The sequence below is a fragment of the Cynocephalus volans genome, chromosome 10 (genome assembly GCF_027409185.1).
Source record: "Cynocephalus volans isolate mCynVol1 chromosome 10, mCynVol1.pri, whole genome shotgun sequence".
Taxonomy (NCBI): domain Eukaryota; kingdom Metazoa; phylum Chordata; class Mammalia; order Dermoptera; family Cynocephalidae; genus Cynocephalus; species Cynocephalus volans.
Window position 1 is genome coordinate 32211593 of NC_084469.1, and position 14046 is coordinate 32225638.

Sequence of the window (14046 nt, forward strand, 5' to 3'; positions counted from 1 at the left end):
GCCATTCTCCTCACGTCATATCAAGGGGCACTGTGTGCAGCCCACACTTAAGTGGTGAGTGATCGTGCCCCACTTACTTGAGAGAAGAGTGTCTTCATAAATTATTTGGAATTCTTTTGGGTTGAAGAATTGTTGCTTCTCCTCTATTTGTTTGCTTGTTTATTCATTTGTTTATTTATTCCTTCATTTAAGTCAGTGTGGACACTTGGATTTTTATTTTATGTTTCGATTTGTATTCCAATACTAGTGTATTTATTTTTCTGCTCAATTTATTCCAGAGTTGGCCATTGGAAGCCCTTTCGTTTGGCTTCTGTGTCCCTTTGACGTACTCCCATTAGATTGTTTTAACACAGCCTTGCTGTCTTGCACTAAAAGGTGCTCCAAACATCTTGTATATTTTTTGCCCAGTTTAAGATTAGCCATTTCTCCAAAAAGCTTTGGTTTTCTAAATTGAAGAATATTATTAGAAACCCATCACACCCCTGGGAGCTGGGTGTGCTCACTGCTAGCTGGGTGTTGTTGCTTCTGGTTCTCTCAGCAGACTGAACTAGTAAATATACATGTATATACTAACCCACTTACACAAACATATCCGTAATAATATATCTATAATTATATATACTCATGTATGTGTGTGTCTATAAAGAGCTAAACATCCATTCATATTGATGTTTCCTACTCTCAGTACCATATGGTTCACTCTAGAAATGCCTCTTTGCTTATTAGCTATGACCTTCCACTTCAAGAAACCTGGCTGCCATTATCCAATACCCATTTATTTATTTGTTCCTTTCTAGTATACAATTACGGTGGTTTCAGAATTGTCAACCTGCACTCCCACAGGAAACAACATTATCAACCACTTTATCAATCAGACTGCAGAGTTTATGCACAGCTCATTTTGGCTTTAATCCTGCAATCTCCACTCACTTCCAAAGTTACTTAGGTAAACATGCCCACCACCTCCTTCACTGAGGTGATGCCACAAAGTGTCTTAAAAACTATAAAAAGCACATTAAAGAGCAACTTTTACCAATAATTACATATAATCAAATATTTTTCCAAGCCTTAAATACATTGAAAAGATTAAAATTATGTCTTTAAATATTTCAGAAATTATCCTCAGCCAGGAAGTTCTTGTCATGAATACCTCCTAGAACCCTGTCTGCTAGGCTTCAATTTCTAGCCCTAACCTAGTGAGTGCTATTATTTCAACACTGAGAGAGACTATTATACACAAGGGACCTAACAGGAGTGTCATGCAGAGGATGAAAAAAACAATTTTTAATTGCTCTTACATCCCAATAGCTCATCCCATGAAAGGAAATCTTGAGGGAGCTTTCAGCTATGCTTGAGATGACACCTCTTATATATCAAAACCCTAGAAAAAAATAGTGTCACTTTGGCAAGTGCCTTGGATGTCATTATGAGGAAGACACAAGAGGGACTCATGGCTTTTGATTCATTATATCCATGTGAGCTACTCAGAAACTGATCTGCATTCTTACGCCCTAAGTAAAAGAGAGCCCGGGAGTCTCTACTTTGCACTGTGACCAGCAACATCAGAGCTATTTTTCTTAGAGGGCACTGGGTGTAAAACAGACGTGTTACCCAGACCAAGGTTTCCAAGTAGAAAAAGGGAGAGTATCTGAGTTCCATCCATCTTAGAACCTTCCGATCTCAGAATGTTGAAGGACTTTAATGAAGTCTAGCCTCTTCAAAACAATGTAGGAATTTCCTAAAGCTATCTGAAAATGGCTACTCATCTTTTGCTGTAACACATTTGAAGACAGAAAATTACCTTATTCATAATTCAACCCATACTACCTTCAGGCATGTTTACTGCTTAGAGGGATTTTGATGTAAAGACAAAAGGCATTGCATTGTCTGTGGCTCTGCCATCTGAAGTCAAGTAAAATAAATCCAGTCTTAATCTGTGTTACTAGTCATGTAGATACTAGGTGTAAATTGTTTTGATCTAAATCTTTCATTTTCCTATATAATTATAATATATAAATAAACCACCATCATAAAATCTAGTTCGCCACAATTAAGCACAATTCAGCAGATGCAGTTAATTTTGTGTGGCCATCGCTTTCTTCTTTTTGGTTACTATGTTCCTTTTAATGAATCCTTTGGAACTCATTGGCATTCTTAGCTGTTGGTTTCTGGATCCAGACATTTTTACCATGAAGAGCTGTTAGGCCAATGTTTCTCCATTTTGAACATCGTGCAGACCTAACTTATTTCCATGTATCCCTCCAGACTCAGGTTTCTCTTAAAAGCTTTCACTGGCCCCCATTCTGGGCTAGCACCATATTTATTGTGTTCCTATAGGACCTGTGCAGTCAAAACATTTATCACATTGTCTACTCTGCCTCTCCACCCGCTTCTGGATTGTACCATTCTGAAAAGCAGGGATTCTATCTTATTGGTCCTTCTATCCTGAACACACACAGCAAAGATTTTGCTTGTCACTGTTAAATCCTTCTTGTTAATATCAGTCCATATTAACAGCCTAAATACATCTTCTTGAATCGCATTCATCATACAACAATCTATGTTAATGTAATCTATAAATTTCATAATAATTTCTTGCATGACATCATCCAAGCTATTAATAGAATTTTTTCAAGATAAGATTAAATATAAAGGCCTATAAAATAATAACTCAAGATTTCTAACTTTATGATTAGTCTTTAGATGCTCTTTTTTTTTTTTTTTAATTAAAAGATGACCGGTAAGGGGATCTTAACCCTTGACTTGGTGTTGTCAGCACCACACTCAGCCAGTGAGCAAACCGGCCATTCTTATATGGGATCCGAACCCGTGGCCTTGGTGTTATCAGCACCGCATTCTCCCGAGTGAGCCACGGGCTGGCCCTTTAGATGCTCCTTGAATTCACATAACTATGAGATATTTTTCTGTATTTTCACCTATGACACACAACTGTACCATGTTCCTAAGGTTTTTACAAGAGATTAAGAATATAGTTTACTAAAATCAATATAATCTAGGTCTATTCCATTCTTTTACTCTGTTAATCTAGTAAAACTCTAATGAAACAAAAATTCTTGGCATACATTAACAATCTTACCGACTCTGAATCATTATCTCCTTCTTTTATAAGGACTCAAAATATTTTTTTCCTAAAGGAAATCTTGTCATTTGCAACAACACGGATGAACTGGGAGGACATTATGCTAAGTGAAATACGCCAGTCACAGAAGGACAATAACTGCACAATTCCACTGATAGGAGGTATCTATGATAGTCAAACTCATAGAAGCAGAGAATACAATAATGGTTGTCGGGGTGAGGCAGGGGAAACGGGATTTGTTTAGCAGGTATAAAGTTTCAGTTGTACAAGATGAGTAAGTTCTAAACATGTTCTGTACAATATTGTGCCTATAGTTAACCATAGATATTGTGCACTTTAACAAAACAAAGGGAAAAAGCACGATTATCTCAATAGATGCAGAAAAAGCATTTGACAAAATTCAACACCCTTTCATGATAAAAACCCTGAACAAACTAGGTACAGAAGGAGTTTACCTCAACATAATAAAGGCCATGTGTGAAAAACTCACAGCCAACATCATTCTCAGTGGTGAAAACTGAAAGAGCTTCCTCTAAGATCAGTAACAAGACAAGGATGCCCACTCTCACCACTTATATTCAACATAGTTTTGGAAGTCCTAGACGGAGCATTTAGGCAAGAAAAAGAAATAAAAGGCTTCTATATAAGAAAGGAAAGAGTAAAATTTTGTCTGTTTGCAGATGACATGATCTTATATGTAGAAAAGCCTAAGTCCACACAAAAACTGTTAGAATAAATGAATTCAGCAACGTTGCAGGATACAAAATTAACATGCAAAAATCAGTTGTGTTTCTATACACTAACGATGAACCCTCTGAAGAGGATATTAAGAAAACAATCCTATTTACAATCACATCAAAGAGAGGAGGACGTCAACAAAACCAAGTAGGTGTATCAACCCTCAAAAAACCACAATTATAGACAGAATCCACAAACTACAATACCCCAGAAAGGGCTTAAGGGCCCACGAATGAATCTTCAGCAATGCAGTGAAGCAAAAACACGGAGAATATCCACACGGAAACGATCGCTGGTGAGATGGCATGCCTGAAACGCCAGGGGACGGCGAGGAGCAGAGAGCAGAGGCGGAGGCTACGGGCACCAGCCGCGCCACCGGAACCCACGTGGTCCCCAGCGGCTCGCTCGTCCGCCGTGGAACCGCAGAGAGGGAGCTACGGCTGCACACTCCTCCCCACCCTGGAAGCCGCCCCCTTGAGCCGCTTAAGGAAAGGAGCCCCACCTCTCCCGACCGCAGAGCCTGGCTGCCCCTCCAGTGCCCACACTCTGGGCCAGGGCTCTGTAGCTGCACTGGGCCCGTCCACGTCTCAGATGCCGGAGCCCTAGCCACCGCGAGCTGGTTAGCACTCTGCGACCCCAGGAAGCTAGGCCCCTTCCCGACCCCAGCCGCTCAAACTGCGCATGCCTGCGCTCCCATTCATGACTCCCCGCTATTTCACAAGCACCTCCACCTAGCAAATTGTTACCAGCGCAGCAGTGGTGGTGCCTGTGCCCTGAGCACCAGTGCCATTACTACCCAGGAACCCAGAGCTCTGTGCCTGATCCATGGGAGCCATTCATTAGACACTGGTGCCATTGCCACTGTGAATGGTCCCACAAGTTAGACCCAGTGCCAAAAGGGACCCCCTCAGCCACAACTTTCCAGATGGCAGAATTAAGTGATCGGGAGGACCTTAGCAGCCGTAGCACTGAATACCCAGTCACTCCAACAACCCTCACGCCGCTGCAGACATTCACAGCATTGGCCATTGAGAATCCCAGCACTCTTATTAGTCAACACCAACCTCAGCTGACAGAGCTCCATAGAGATGACACAGCAGCATTCTCACTGGTGTCAGAACCACTGCACCCCATGCAGCAAGTGTCCTCGCACTGCCCTCTTTCCTGGAAGGTCTTTCACAATGATACAATAGCATCAAAGAGAATAAAATACTTAAGAGTAAACATAACCAAGGAAGGAAGTGAAAGACGTGTACACTGAAAACCACAAAACATTGATGAAAAGAATTTAAAAGATGCAAATAAATGGAAGGACATTCCATGTTTATGGATTGAATGACTTAATATTGTTAAAATGTCCAGATTCAAAGTAGTCCCCATCATAATCCCATGGCATTTTTTATACAAATAGAAAAAGCAATCCTAAAATTTAGATGGAATCACAAAAGACCCCAGATAACCAAAGCAATCTGGAGGAAGAACAAAGCTGGAGGCATCACACTTCCTGACCTCAAAATATGTACAAAGCTACAGTAATCAAAACAGTATGGTACTGGCACAAAGTCAAGCATATATATTAAAAGAACAGAACAGAGAGCCCAGAAATAAGCCCACACGTCTGGCCAGCTGACCTCTGACAAGGGTGCCAAGAATACACAATAGGGAAAGGACAGTCTCTTCAAAAAATGGTATTGGGAAAACTGGATATCCACACTTTTTAAAAATGAAATTCAATCTAACCTCACAGCATACACAAAAATGAACTCAAAATGTATTGAAGACTTAAATGTAAGACCTGAGACTATAAAATTCCTAGAAGAAAACAAAGGGAAAAATCTTCTTGACAATGGCCTTGGCAGTGATTTCTTGCATATGACACTAAAAGAACAGGCAACAGAAGCAAAAATGGACAAATGAGACTACAGCAAACTAATAGGTTTCTGCACAATAAAATAATAGAGTGAAAGGCAACCTATGGAATGGGAGACCATATTTACAAACCATATATCTAATGCAGGCTTAATAGTCAAAATAAGGAACTCCATCAACTCTAGAGAAAAAAAGAAAGCCCTCTTTACAAAATGGACAAATAGACATTTCTTCAAAGAAGACATACATATGGCTAACAGGTGTATGAAAAGATGGTCATTATCATTAATCATCAGGGAAATACAAATCAAAACCACAAGTGGATATCACCTCACCCATCATCCTATCACCTTAGGATGGCTGTTCTGTTATTCTGTCTACTTATTCTATCGTTTGTTGAAAAAAAAATATTAAAACTTGATCTTTGGTAATGGATTTGTTTATTCTTTTAATTCTATGAGATTTTCCTTCACAGATTTTAAAGCTCTGTTATTTGATGCATTTACATTCAGGATTGTCATATTCTCTTGATCAGCAATTCCCTTATCATTATGAAATATCCCATTTTATCACTTAATATTCTTTGTTCAGAAGTGTAGATTTTCTGATTTTAATATGACCATTTCAGCTTTCTTTTAATTAGATTTGCAATGTACTCATATATCTTCTCCATTCCTTTAATTTTAACCTATTTGTATGTTTTATATTTAAAGTAGGTTTCTTGCAGATAGCAGAAATTTGAATCTTCCTTTTTTTTTTACAATCGCATTTTGAAAATTTGCCTTTTAATTGGATATTTAAACTGTTTACATATAGTGTAATTATTAATATCACTGCCAGTATCCCAGGGAAGCCTCCTGACCTCAGAAGCAACCCCATAGCTTCCACACATGAAGACAAAGCCTCTAGAATTTTCCTATATCCTTGGATTTGCTTTCTGAGATTGAGGCACTTCCAGGAATTCTCTGGGCCCCTGTCTAGGCTCAAATACTTTGTTTTGGCCTGGGAGGGCCAAGACTGTCTATAGCCCTGCCTCCCTGGTGACATCCTACAGACTATCAACCCAGCTGCCCAGGAGGAGAGAAGTGTGGGGACGCTGACCTGCTCTCTCTTCCCCTGGGGGGGGCTTGTCTCACCCCTCCGCCAGCTATGGCCTGGGCAGTGCTGGTGGTACCTGTGCCATGACATCATGGGACCAGATGTCGGCAGCTGAAATGAGGTGTGCTTTGCTCCCCACTTCTGAGGGTCTCAGTAACGTGGGGCCAAATACAGTAGCCAGGTTGTGAAGTGACATTTTGTTGACGGGCTCCTTCTCAGCAACCCTGAGATGGAGGGGAGAGGAGAAGAAAGAATTCATTCCCCACCAACCACTTGGAGCTCCAGCACCCTTGGCCTTAGCTATAGGAACTCCCGTAAGGACTCCTGGAAGGTGGTCCTGGAAGAGGAAGCCTCCCCTCCTGAAGGGAGAGACCTCCCGGTGGGATGGGACTAAGCCAAGGGACCAATGCCCCAGCTATGTCCCAGTATATTACTATAACAGGTTTCCAGCTTCTGGGACATCCCCTGAACTGATATTAAAGTGCCAGAGCCACAAGCACCCACAGATATCAACTCCAACTCCCTTGCTTTGCAGATAATGATATTACTGTTCTAAGAACTTTCCCTATAATTCATACTCATCACAATCCTTTGCAGTAGGTACTGCTGTCATCATCCCCACTGCAGGGATGAAGAAACTGAAATACAGAGATTAAGTAACTTGCCCAAGGTCACACAGCTAGCAAGTGGTAGAGCTGGGATTTGAATCTGGGCAGTCCACCTTCAGAACCCATGATCTTAACCACTCTGCTATTTACCCATCATTGGACATTCGATAAGTAGCCCAGAGGAAGAGTCACAGTGGCTGGGGCAGTCGGAGAAAGGGCAGGAGGGCCTGGAACCCCAGCGGCAGTTGCTAACTATGACCTAAGGCTCTGCCTGCTGTGCTGTGGCAGGAGCAGACTTAATCCCAGATAGAGCCCAAGGGCTTTCCTTCCATGTCTTTCCAGAAGGGTCTGCCTCACGGGACCCCGACTTGCGTCCCTTTGGATCTTCCCCTGCTTCTCTTACATAACAGGCCAGATGCTCTGTAGATCCTTCCCCTGAGTGACAGCAGGAGCTGCCATCTGTGGCTGGAGTCCAGGCAGGCCCAGTATCACCACACACATCAGAGAGGCTCTGAGCCTCCCCCGGTCCTAGGAAATGTTTCAGGGGCTGAGACCCACCCGCCCCGAGCAGTGCCTCCCAGCCCACCCCTCGACACCATCGTTCTCACCCTCTGGGCAAGAGCCACAGATGTGCTTGCTGACTGCTCTGGAAACGGGCAGACAAACATTGCAATGCCAGCAGGCAGCTGTGCAGCAGGGCCGGCCCCTCACACCACACACACACACACACACACACACCACACACACACACACATGCAGACACCACACACACAACACACACACGCCCCTCACACCACACACACACACACCCAGATCTCACACACACACACACACACACACACCCAGATCACACAAACACACACACACACACACACACACACACACACGCAGACACCACACACACACACACACCACACACACATGCAGACACCACACACACACGCACACACCACACGCACACACACCCACACACACCCACACCACACACACCACACACACCACACACACGCACACACCACACACACACACACACCACACACACATGCAGACACCACACACACACACCACACCCACACACACCCACACACACCCACCCACACACACCACACACACACACGCACACACCACACACACGCACACACACATACACACCACACACACACACACCACACACACACACACGCACACACACACACACCACACACACCACACACACCACACACACCACACACACACACACCACACACACACACACACACCACACACACCACACACACACACACACACACACACACACACACACACCACACACACACCACACATACACCACACATACACACACACACACACACACACACAGCCCCAGCCGGGCCCAGATGTGGGAACAGACTGTGCCTAGTTCCCAGGGTGGAAAACCTAATGAATTTTCCCTTCCCACTCCTCCTCCGTGCATCCTCCCCACAAAGCTCACCAAACTATTTGGGAATTGGTTAGGGCTTTGGTCCTGGCCAAACCAGAGGGAAAATGTCTCATAATGAGAAAAACAAGACACCAGTCCCAGGTGCGTCCAGGTCTCTGTGGGCTCTCCCGAGCCTGGCCTGGCTGAGCTGCAGTGGGGTGCTGGGGCCTAGGGTGGGGCTGAGCTCAGGGAGGAACTGGTCCATAGAGCAGCCCCCTTTGGGGGGAGGGAGGGAACGCCTTGGTTCGGGGGGGCAAGTGGATTTAAAGGGTGCCCAGTAACTTCTCTCCCCACTCAGGCCTGGGCTCAAAAGTGAGTGCTGAGGACACCTTCAGGGCCAGTTTCAATTCTGAACTTTGCTGCAGGCATCAACTTTAGCAGGTCCCAGTTTGACCTGACAAGAAGGGGTAAAGGGAAGGTGAAAAGAATCTTAACTTAGGATTTGGAAGATGTGGGTTCTAAAGACAGATCTGCTGCTAACCCATGCAAGTCCCTTCTGCGCTTGGGGACTCAATTTCTCTATCTGTTAAATGAAGTGTGGGCCAAGACCAGTGGGTTCCAAACTTTTTTTAATTGACCCACAATCACAAACACACTTTATGTTGTAACCCAGAACACGTCTATATGTAACTGAACAAACCAATACTTAAGTGTACTGCTTGCAGTGTACCCTGATGTTGTCTATTCTATTTCATTTAAAAGATGCTAAATTGATTGAATGAACAATTGATAGGTTGGGACCTACTGACTGTAAAGTCCGTCTACAGTCCTCGGCTCTAGCCCTGCCATTCTAGGCATTTCATGGCCAATATCTGAGGTTGCTATTAGGACCCAAGTATTGCTCAGAACAGAAGAATGTGAGTGCAGGAAGTTGAAAAGCCAACTCTCACCCTGCTGTGGATGGCCTAACAGCAGCCAGCGCCCATGAGGAGGGGCTGAGGCTGGCACCACGGCAGGACGGCAGGACTTGTGCTCCCTACTTGGGCAGCCCTGGCTTCCCTGCCCCACCCTGGGCCCCTCCCTGTTACCTTTTCAAGTGTTCCAGCAGGAAGAGCAAGGTGATGAGGTTGGGGTCGGGCAGGGAGTGGAGGAGGTGCATCAGGCAGTTTTCCTTGGCAGCAGGGTCTGACAGGGCTGTGGGGAGAGAGTGGCTAGGGCAGGGCTCGGCTTCTGGGGCAGGAATCCCTAGACAGAGCTCCCTGGTCACGGGGCTGTGGGGCCCTGAGGGAGAGCCCAGGCTGCCAGGTGTTCAGGGGAGCAGATCCTGCAGGCAAGGGCCTGGTGTTTGGGTGGGTTGTTGGCAGGTGGTTCCTCTGGGAGGCTATAGCACGACTGCTAACTCAGCCGGAGGCAGGCTGGTGGGAAGCAGCCCCTACCTTCCCCTCACTGCACGGCCTTTGCTGCTGGTACCATTTCCAAGCCCCGATTTGTACGGCTAAATTGTAGCCAGTGGTGACACGTGCTGCCAGTGACATGTGACATCTGCTCGCTCTCAACCACCTCTGACACTGGTGCAAGGGAGCAAGCAGCCTTCTTTGGACTCTTACCCTCCAGGGGAGCTCAAGCCCTGGTCTGCCCCAGAAGAAGAGTAGGCAGGAGGGCTGTGCTGGGCCTGGATTTGGCCCAGGTGGGTGGAGGCAAGAGGCCTATGGGCCAGGGCCATTGGCACAGGTGTGGAGATAGCAGGGTGGTCCTTCTGGAAGGCTCAGCACAACCATGTCTAGTGAGCCCTGGTTTGAACCTGCCTCCTCCTTGGCTCTGGGATGCCAGCTTCTGACAAGCAAAGAGGTCAGTGTCCAAGTAGGAAGCACAGAGGGCTGCCCATTGGGGGCAGGAGGGAAGAGAGGCAGGTGAGAGGGTCCAGCAGGTCACACCTCACCTTCCCGGTGCACTGGGAAGATCAGGGTGAAGGAAGCCACGGGTATCTTCTCTTGCTCTTACATTGCTGGTCAGGGTGGCCTGGCTCAGCCCAACCCAGCCCTTGGGACCCCCAGGAGCCTCACTGATGCCTTCCATAAAGGCTGTAAAGTCGATCTGTGAGGAGGGGCTCAGGCAGTCCCTGGAAGTACAGCTTGAGGGTACCAGAGATGGCATTGATGTCCATGTCACTCAGCATCAGCAGGGTGTCCTTGTTATCTGTAGGGGAGGGAGCGAGTTCAGGGGCTGTTGGCCTCTGAGTCATCCCTCTGTTCCTGGCAGGCTGGGGTCTGTCTGCTGTTGCTTCCCAGGGAACAGGAGGGCACATGACCCATTACCCAGAGATCCAGGGCCACGTTCACTCCATGTAGCATGCGCCCTCCTTCCAGCCCCTCTCTGGAAGGCACTGCACATTTTTCATAGCTAAAATCATGTCCTGGGGCTGGCTGGCTTGCTCAGTTGGTTAGAGCGAGTTGCTGATAACACTAGGGTCCAGGGTTTGGATCCCTGTACTGGCTAGCCACAAAAAAAAAAAAAAATCTCAACAAAGGCTTAGCTTCCAGATTGCACAGAGGAGCCATGTGTCAGCACGTCCCAGACCCATGTCCTGTCTTTTGCCCCAGGCTCCCTGACTGAGCCCCTCTCAGCTCCATGTGAGATCATAATGGCCTGGCCAATTCAGGTTTCTTGTCTGCTGGGTATGCTGCTGCTGCTGCAGCCCAAACCAGTAGGATGGGGTAAGAAGCAACCAGAAAGATCAGGCCCTGCCACTGAGGAGTTTATACAGAGGAAGATTGGCCCCAAAGGGCACCCAAGGCTCTGGAGATAGCAGAGGGAGGCAAGAGCCAGCAAGCCTAGGTTCAAAGCTCTTTGATTTCCCGGCAGCCCACTAAGCACCCAGGAGGTAGCAAGAAAGCCAGGAACACAAACTCTGGAGTCAGAAGGATCTGAATTTAAGTCCAGGCTCAAAACCTATAAGCTGGGTAATCCTGGACAAGCGACTGTCCTCTCTGAGCTTCTTTGGTCTTCTTATCTGTAGCAGTAGATAAGGGCTTAGAGGGGTGGGGGACTGCATGAGAAAATGCAGAAAAGGCGCTAGCCATGGGGACTCAGAATGGTCTACCCCATGCCATGGTGGACTGCAGGCCACAGACCAAGGCTCTTCTGCCATGGGTGAGCCCAGGCCTCTCCAGGGAGAAGGCCTCCTGGATCCACTGAACTCTCTCCTGCCCCATGAGCCCACCCAGGCACCCCTCCTGCCCAGGCTGGGCCTCCCAGACTCACTGGCATCAAAGACAGCCTTCAGCGCCTGGATGTCCGTGGCCATCCCTGAGATCCGGTAGATGCCGACCTCCTCGATGCCCCTCTTCTCCATCTCTTCCACACACTGCCGGGCGATGTAGGGCACCTTGGAGCACTCCTGCCTGGGGGCAACGGGGGTGAGGGGAGGGTGGGTGGAGGGAGGCCTCTGATGGCGGCCCCACTGTGGTCACCTCACCCCTGCATGCCTAGGCTGTGGAGAGCTCTGACCTCTGGGATCAGGTGTGAGGGCAGGGAAAGGGCTGAGAAAGAGGCCAGCCACCCCAGCGCACCCAAGGCTACCTGCTGAGGGACAGCAGGGACAAAGGCAGGAGAAAGACCTGGGAGATAAGCCTAAAGACTCGGGAAAGACTGTTCCCTCAGCTTCAAATGCCTGTGGGGGGCCCAGCAGGTAACCTGCATGACGGAGGTGGGCCAGGTCCTGGGGACATAGGGGACAAAGGGGTGGTGATAAGCTGAAGGACACATGTCCTTTCCTGAGGGGCAGCCACTCCATGGATTCCAGCCTGTTGCTGTCGAGCCACCATGTGGGCTCCCAGCTGTGAAATCTTCCCATGTATTACAAGAAGTGGACAATCTGGGACTTTCACATGAAACTTTCCAATGTTTAAATGCTGGCTTATTTCCAAAGCATTGTGTGAGCAGAGAACACAGCTCACTGGGCCACTTCTGGCCTGCACACTGACCGTCTGTGACTATTGAACCTGGGGTGACTGATGAGGTGCTGGGAGCAGGCAGAGAGGGCTGGGAGCAGGGACCGGTGGGGACCCAGGTACGGGTGCCAGCACTGGACACCAGAGGCAGCACCTACTTAGTCACCACGCTGATCTTCACACCAAACATGCCGGTCTGCTTTTTGAATGGGGTCCTCTTCAGGCTCATATCTCAGCTGGTGAACTTCATGGAGAATTCCACCTTGATCTGGTTGGGAGGGGTGGGGGTGAGGCAGGTGCAAGGGCCCCAGGGCATGAGTGCCTGAGGAACGCCCCCTAGAACATGGGGTCCCCCTCCCCAGGTCTACAAACAGAGGCTACCTCCACACCCAGGGCTTCCTGAACACCCCCATGATGGCATGGGAAGGGTGTGGGCAGATGACAGGGGGACTGGGCTAGGAGAGGTAGAGGCAGCACAGGACACTGAGGAAAGCAGAGGGCAGGGTTGCCCACCCGCTGTGCAGACATTCCCTGGCTCCCCAAGCTCACCCCATTCATCTCAATCACATCCGTGTGCCAGTTCTTGGTCTCTACAGTTTGTGGGTCCAACTGCAGAGAAAAAGAGAGAGAGAATGCATGTGAGGGAGAGGTGGCAGCCCAGAGACAGGCCAGAGCTGTCCCTGATGCTGGTCGGTAACTGCTCACCAGACAGCTATGTGGTCAGGAGTGCAGAACTAAAGGTGGGGACAACCTGATGCTTATCTCCAAATCCACCCTGCAGGGTGACCCTGGCTAGTGGAGGACCCCCACCCTATAAAAGGGTGGGCACATTCTGTTAGGCACTTTTGCCCACCACATCTCATTTACTCCTGACCACCGCCCTGCGAGATAGGTATTGCCACCCCATCTCACAGATCCAGAAACTGAGGTTTCCATTCTCGTTCTCAGGAATCAGGCTGCCTGAGTTTGAATCCCTCCTCTGCCCCTTCCAGAATGGGACCTTGTCCAATTTCAACCTCGCCGAGCCTCCGTTTTTTCAACTATACATGGCAGCCAGTAACAGACCTGCCTCACTGGCTTGGGGTGAAGATTCAGTGTAATAAGTTGGGTTAAGCAGTTGACTCCCAAATAAACAAACACTCTGTATGGGGGATGTCCCCAGACTTGGGTTGGGGCCCCACAGGGGTGCGGATGCCAGGGGAGGGTGGGGAGCATCCCTCACAAGGGACTATTAATGACTCCATTTCTTTAGCTTGGTGGCCTTCAAAATAAGGCCCCACAAAA

General features: G+C 47.7%; 1 pseudogene; it reads right to left on the reverse strand.

Moving 5' to 3' along the window:
- Nucleotides 1–6854: 6854 nt before the first annotated feature.
- LOC134387326 (active breakpoint cluster region-related protein-like) overlaps nt 6855–14046 on the reverse strand; it is a 45438-nt pseudogene continuing 38246 nt past the window's right edge.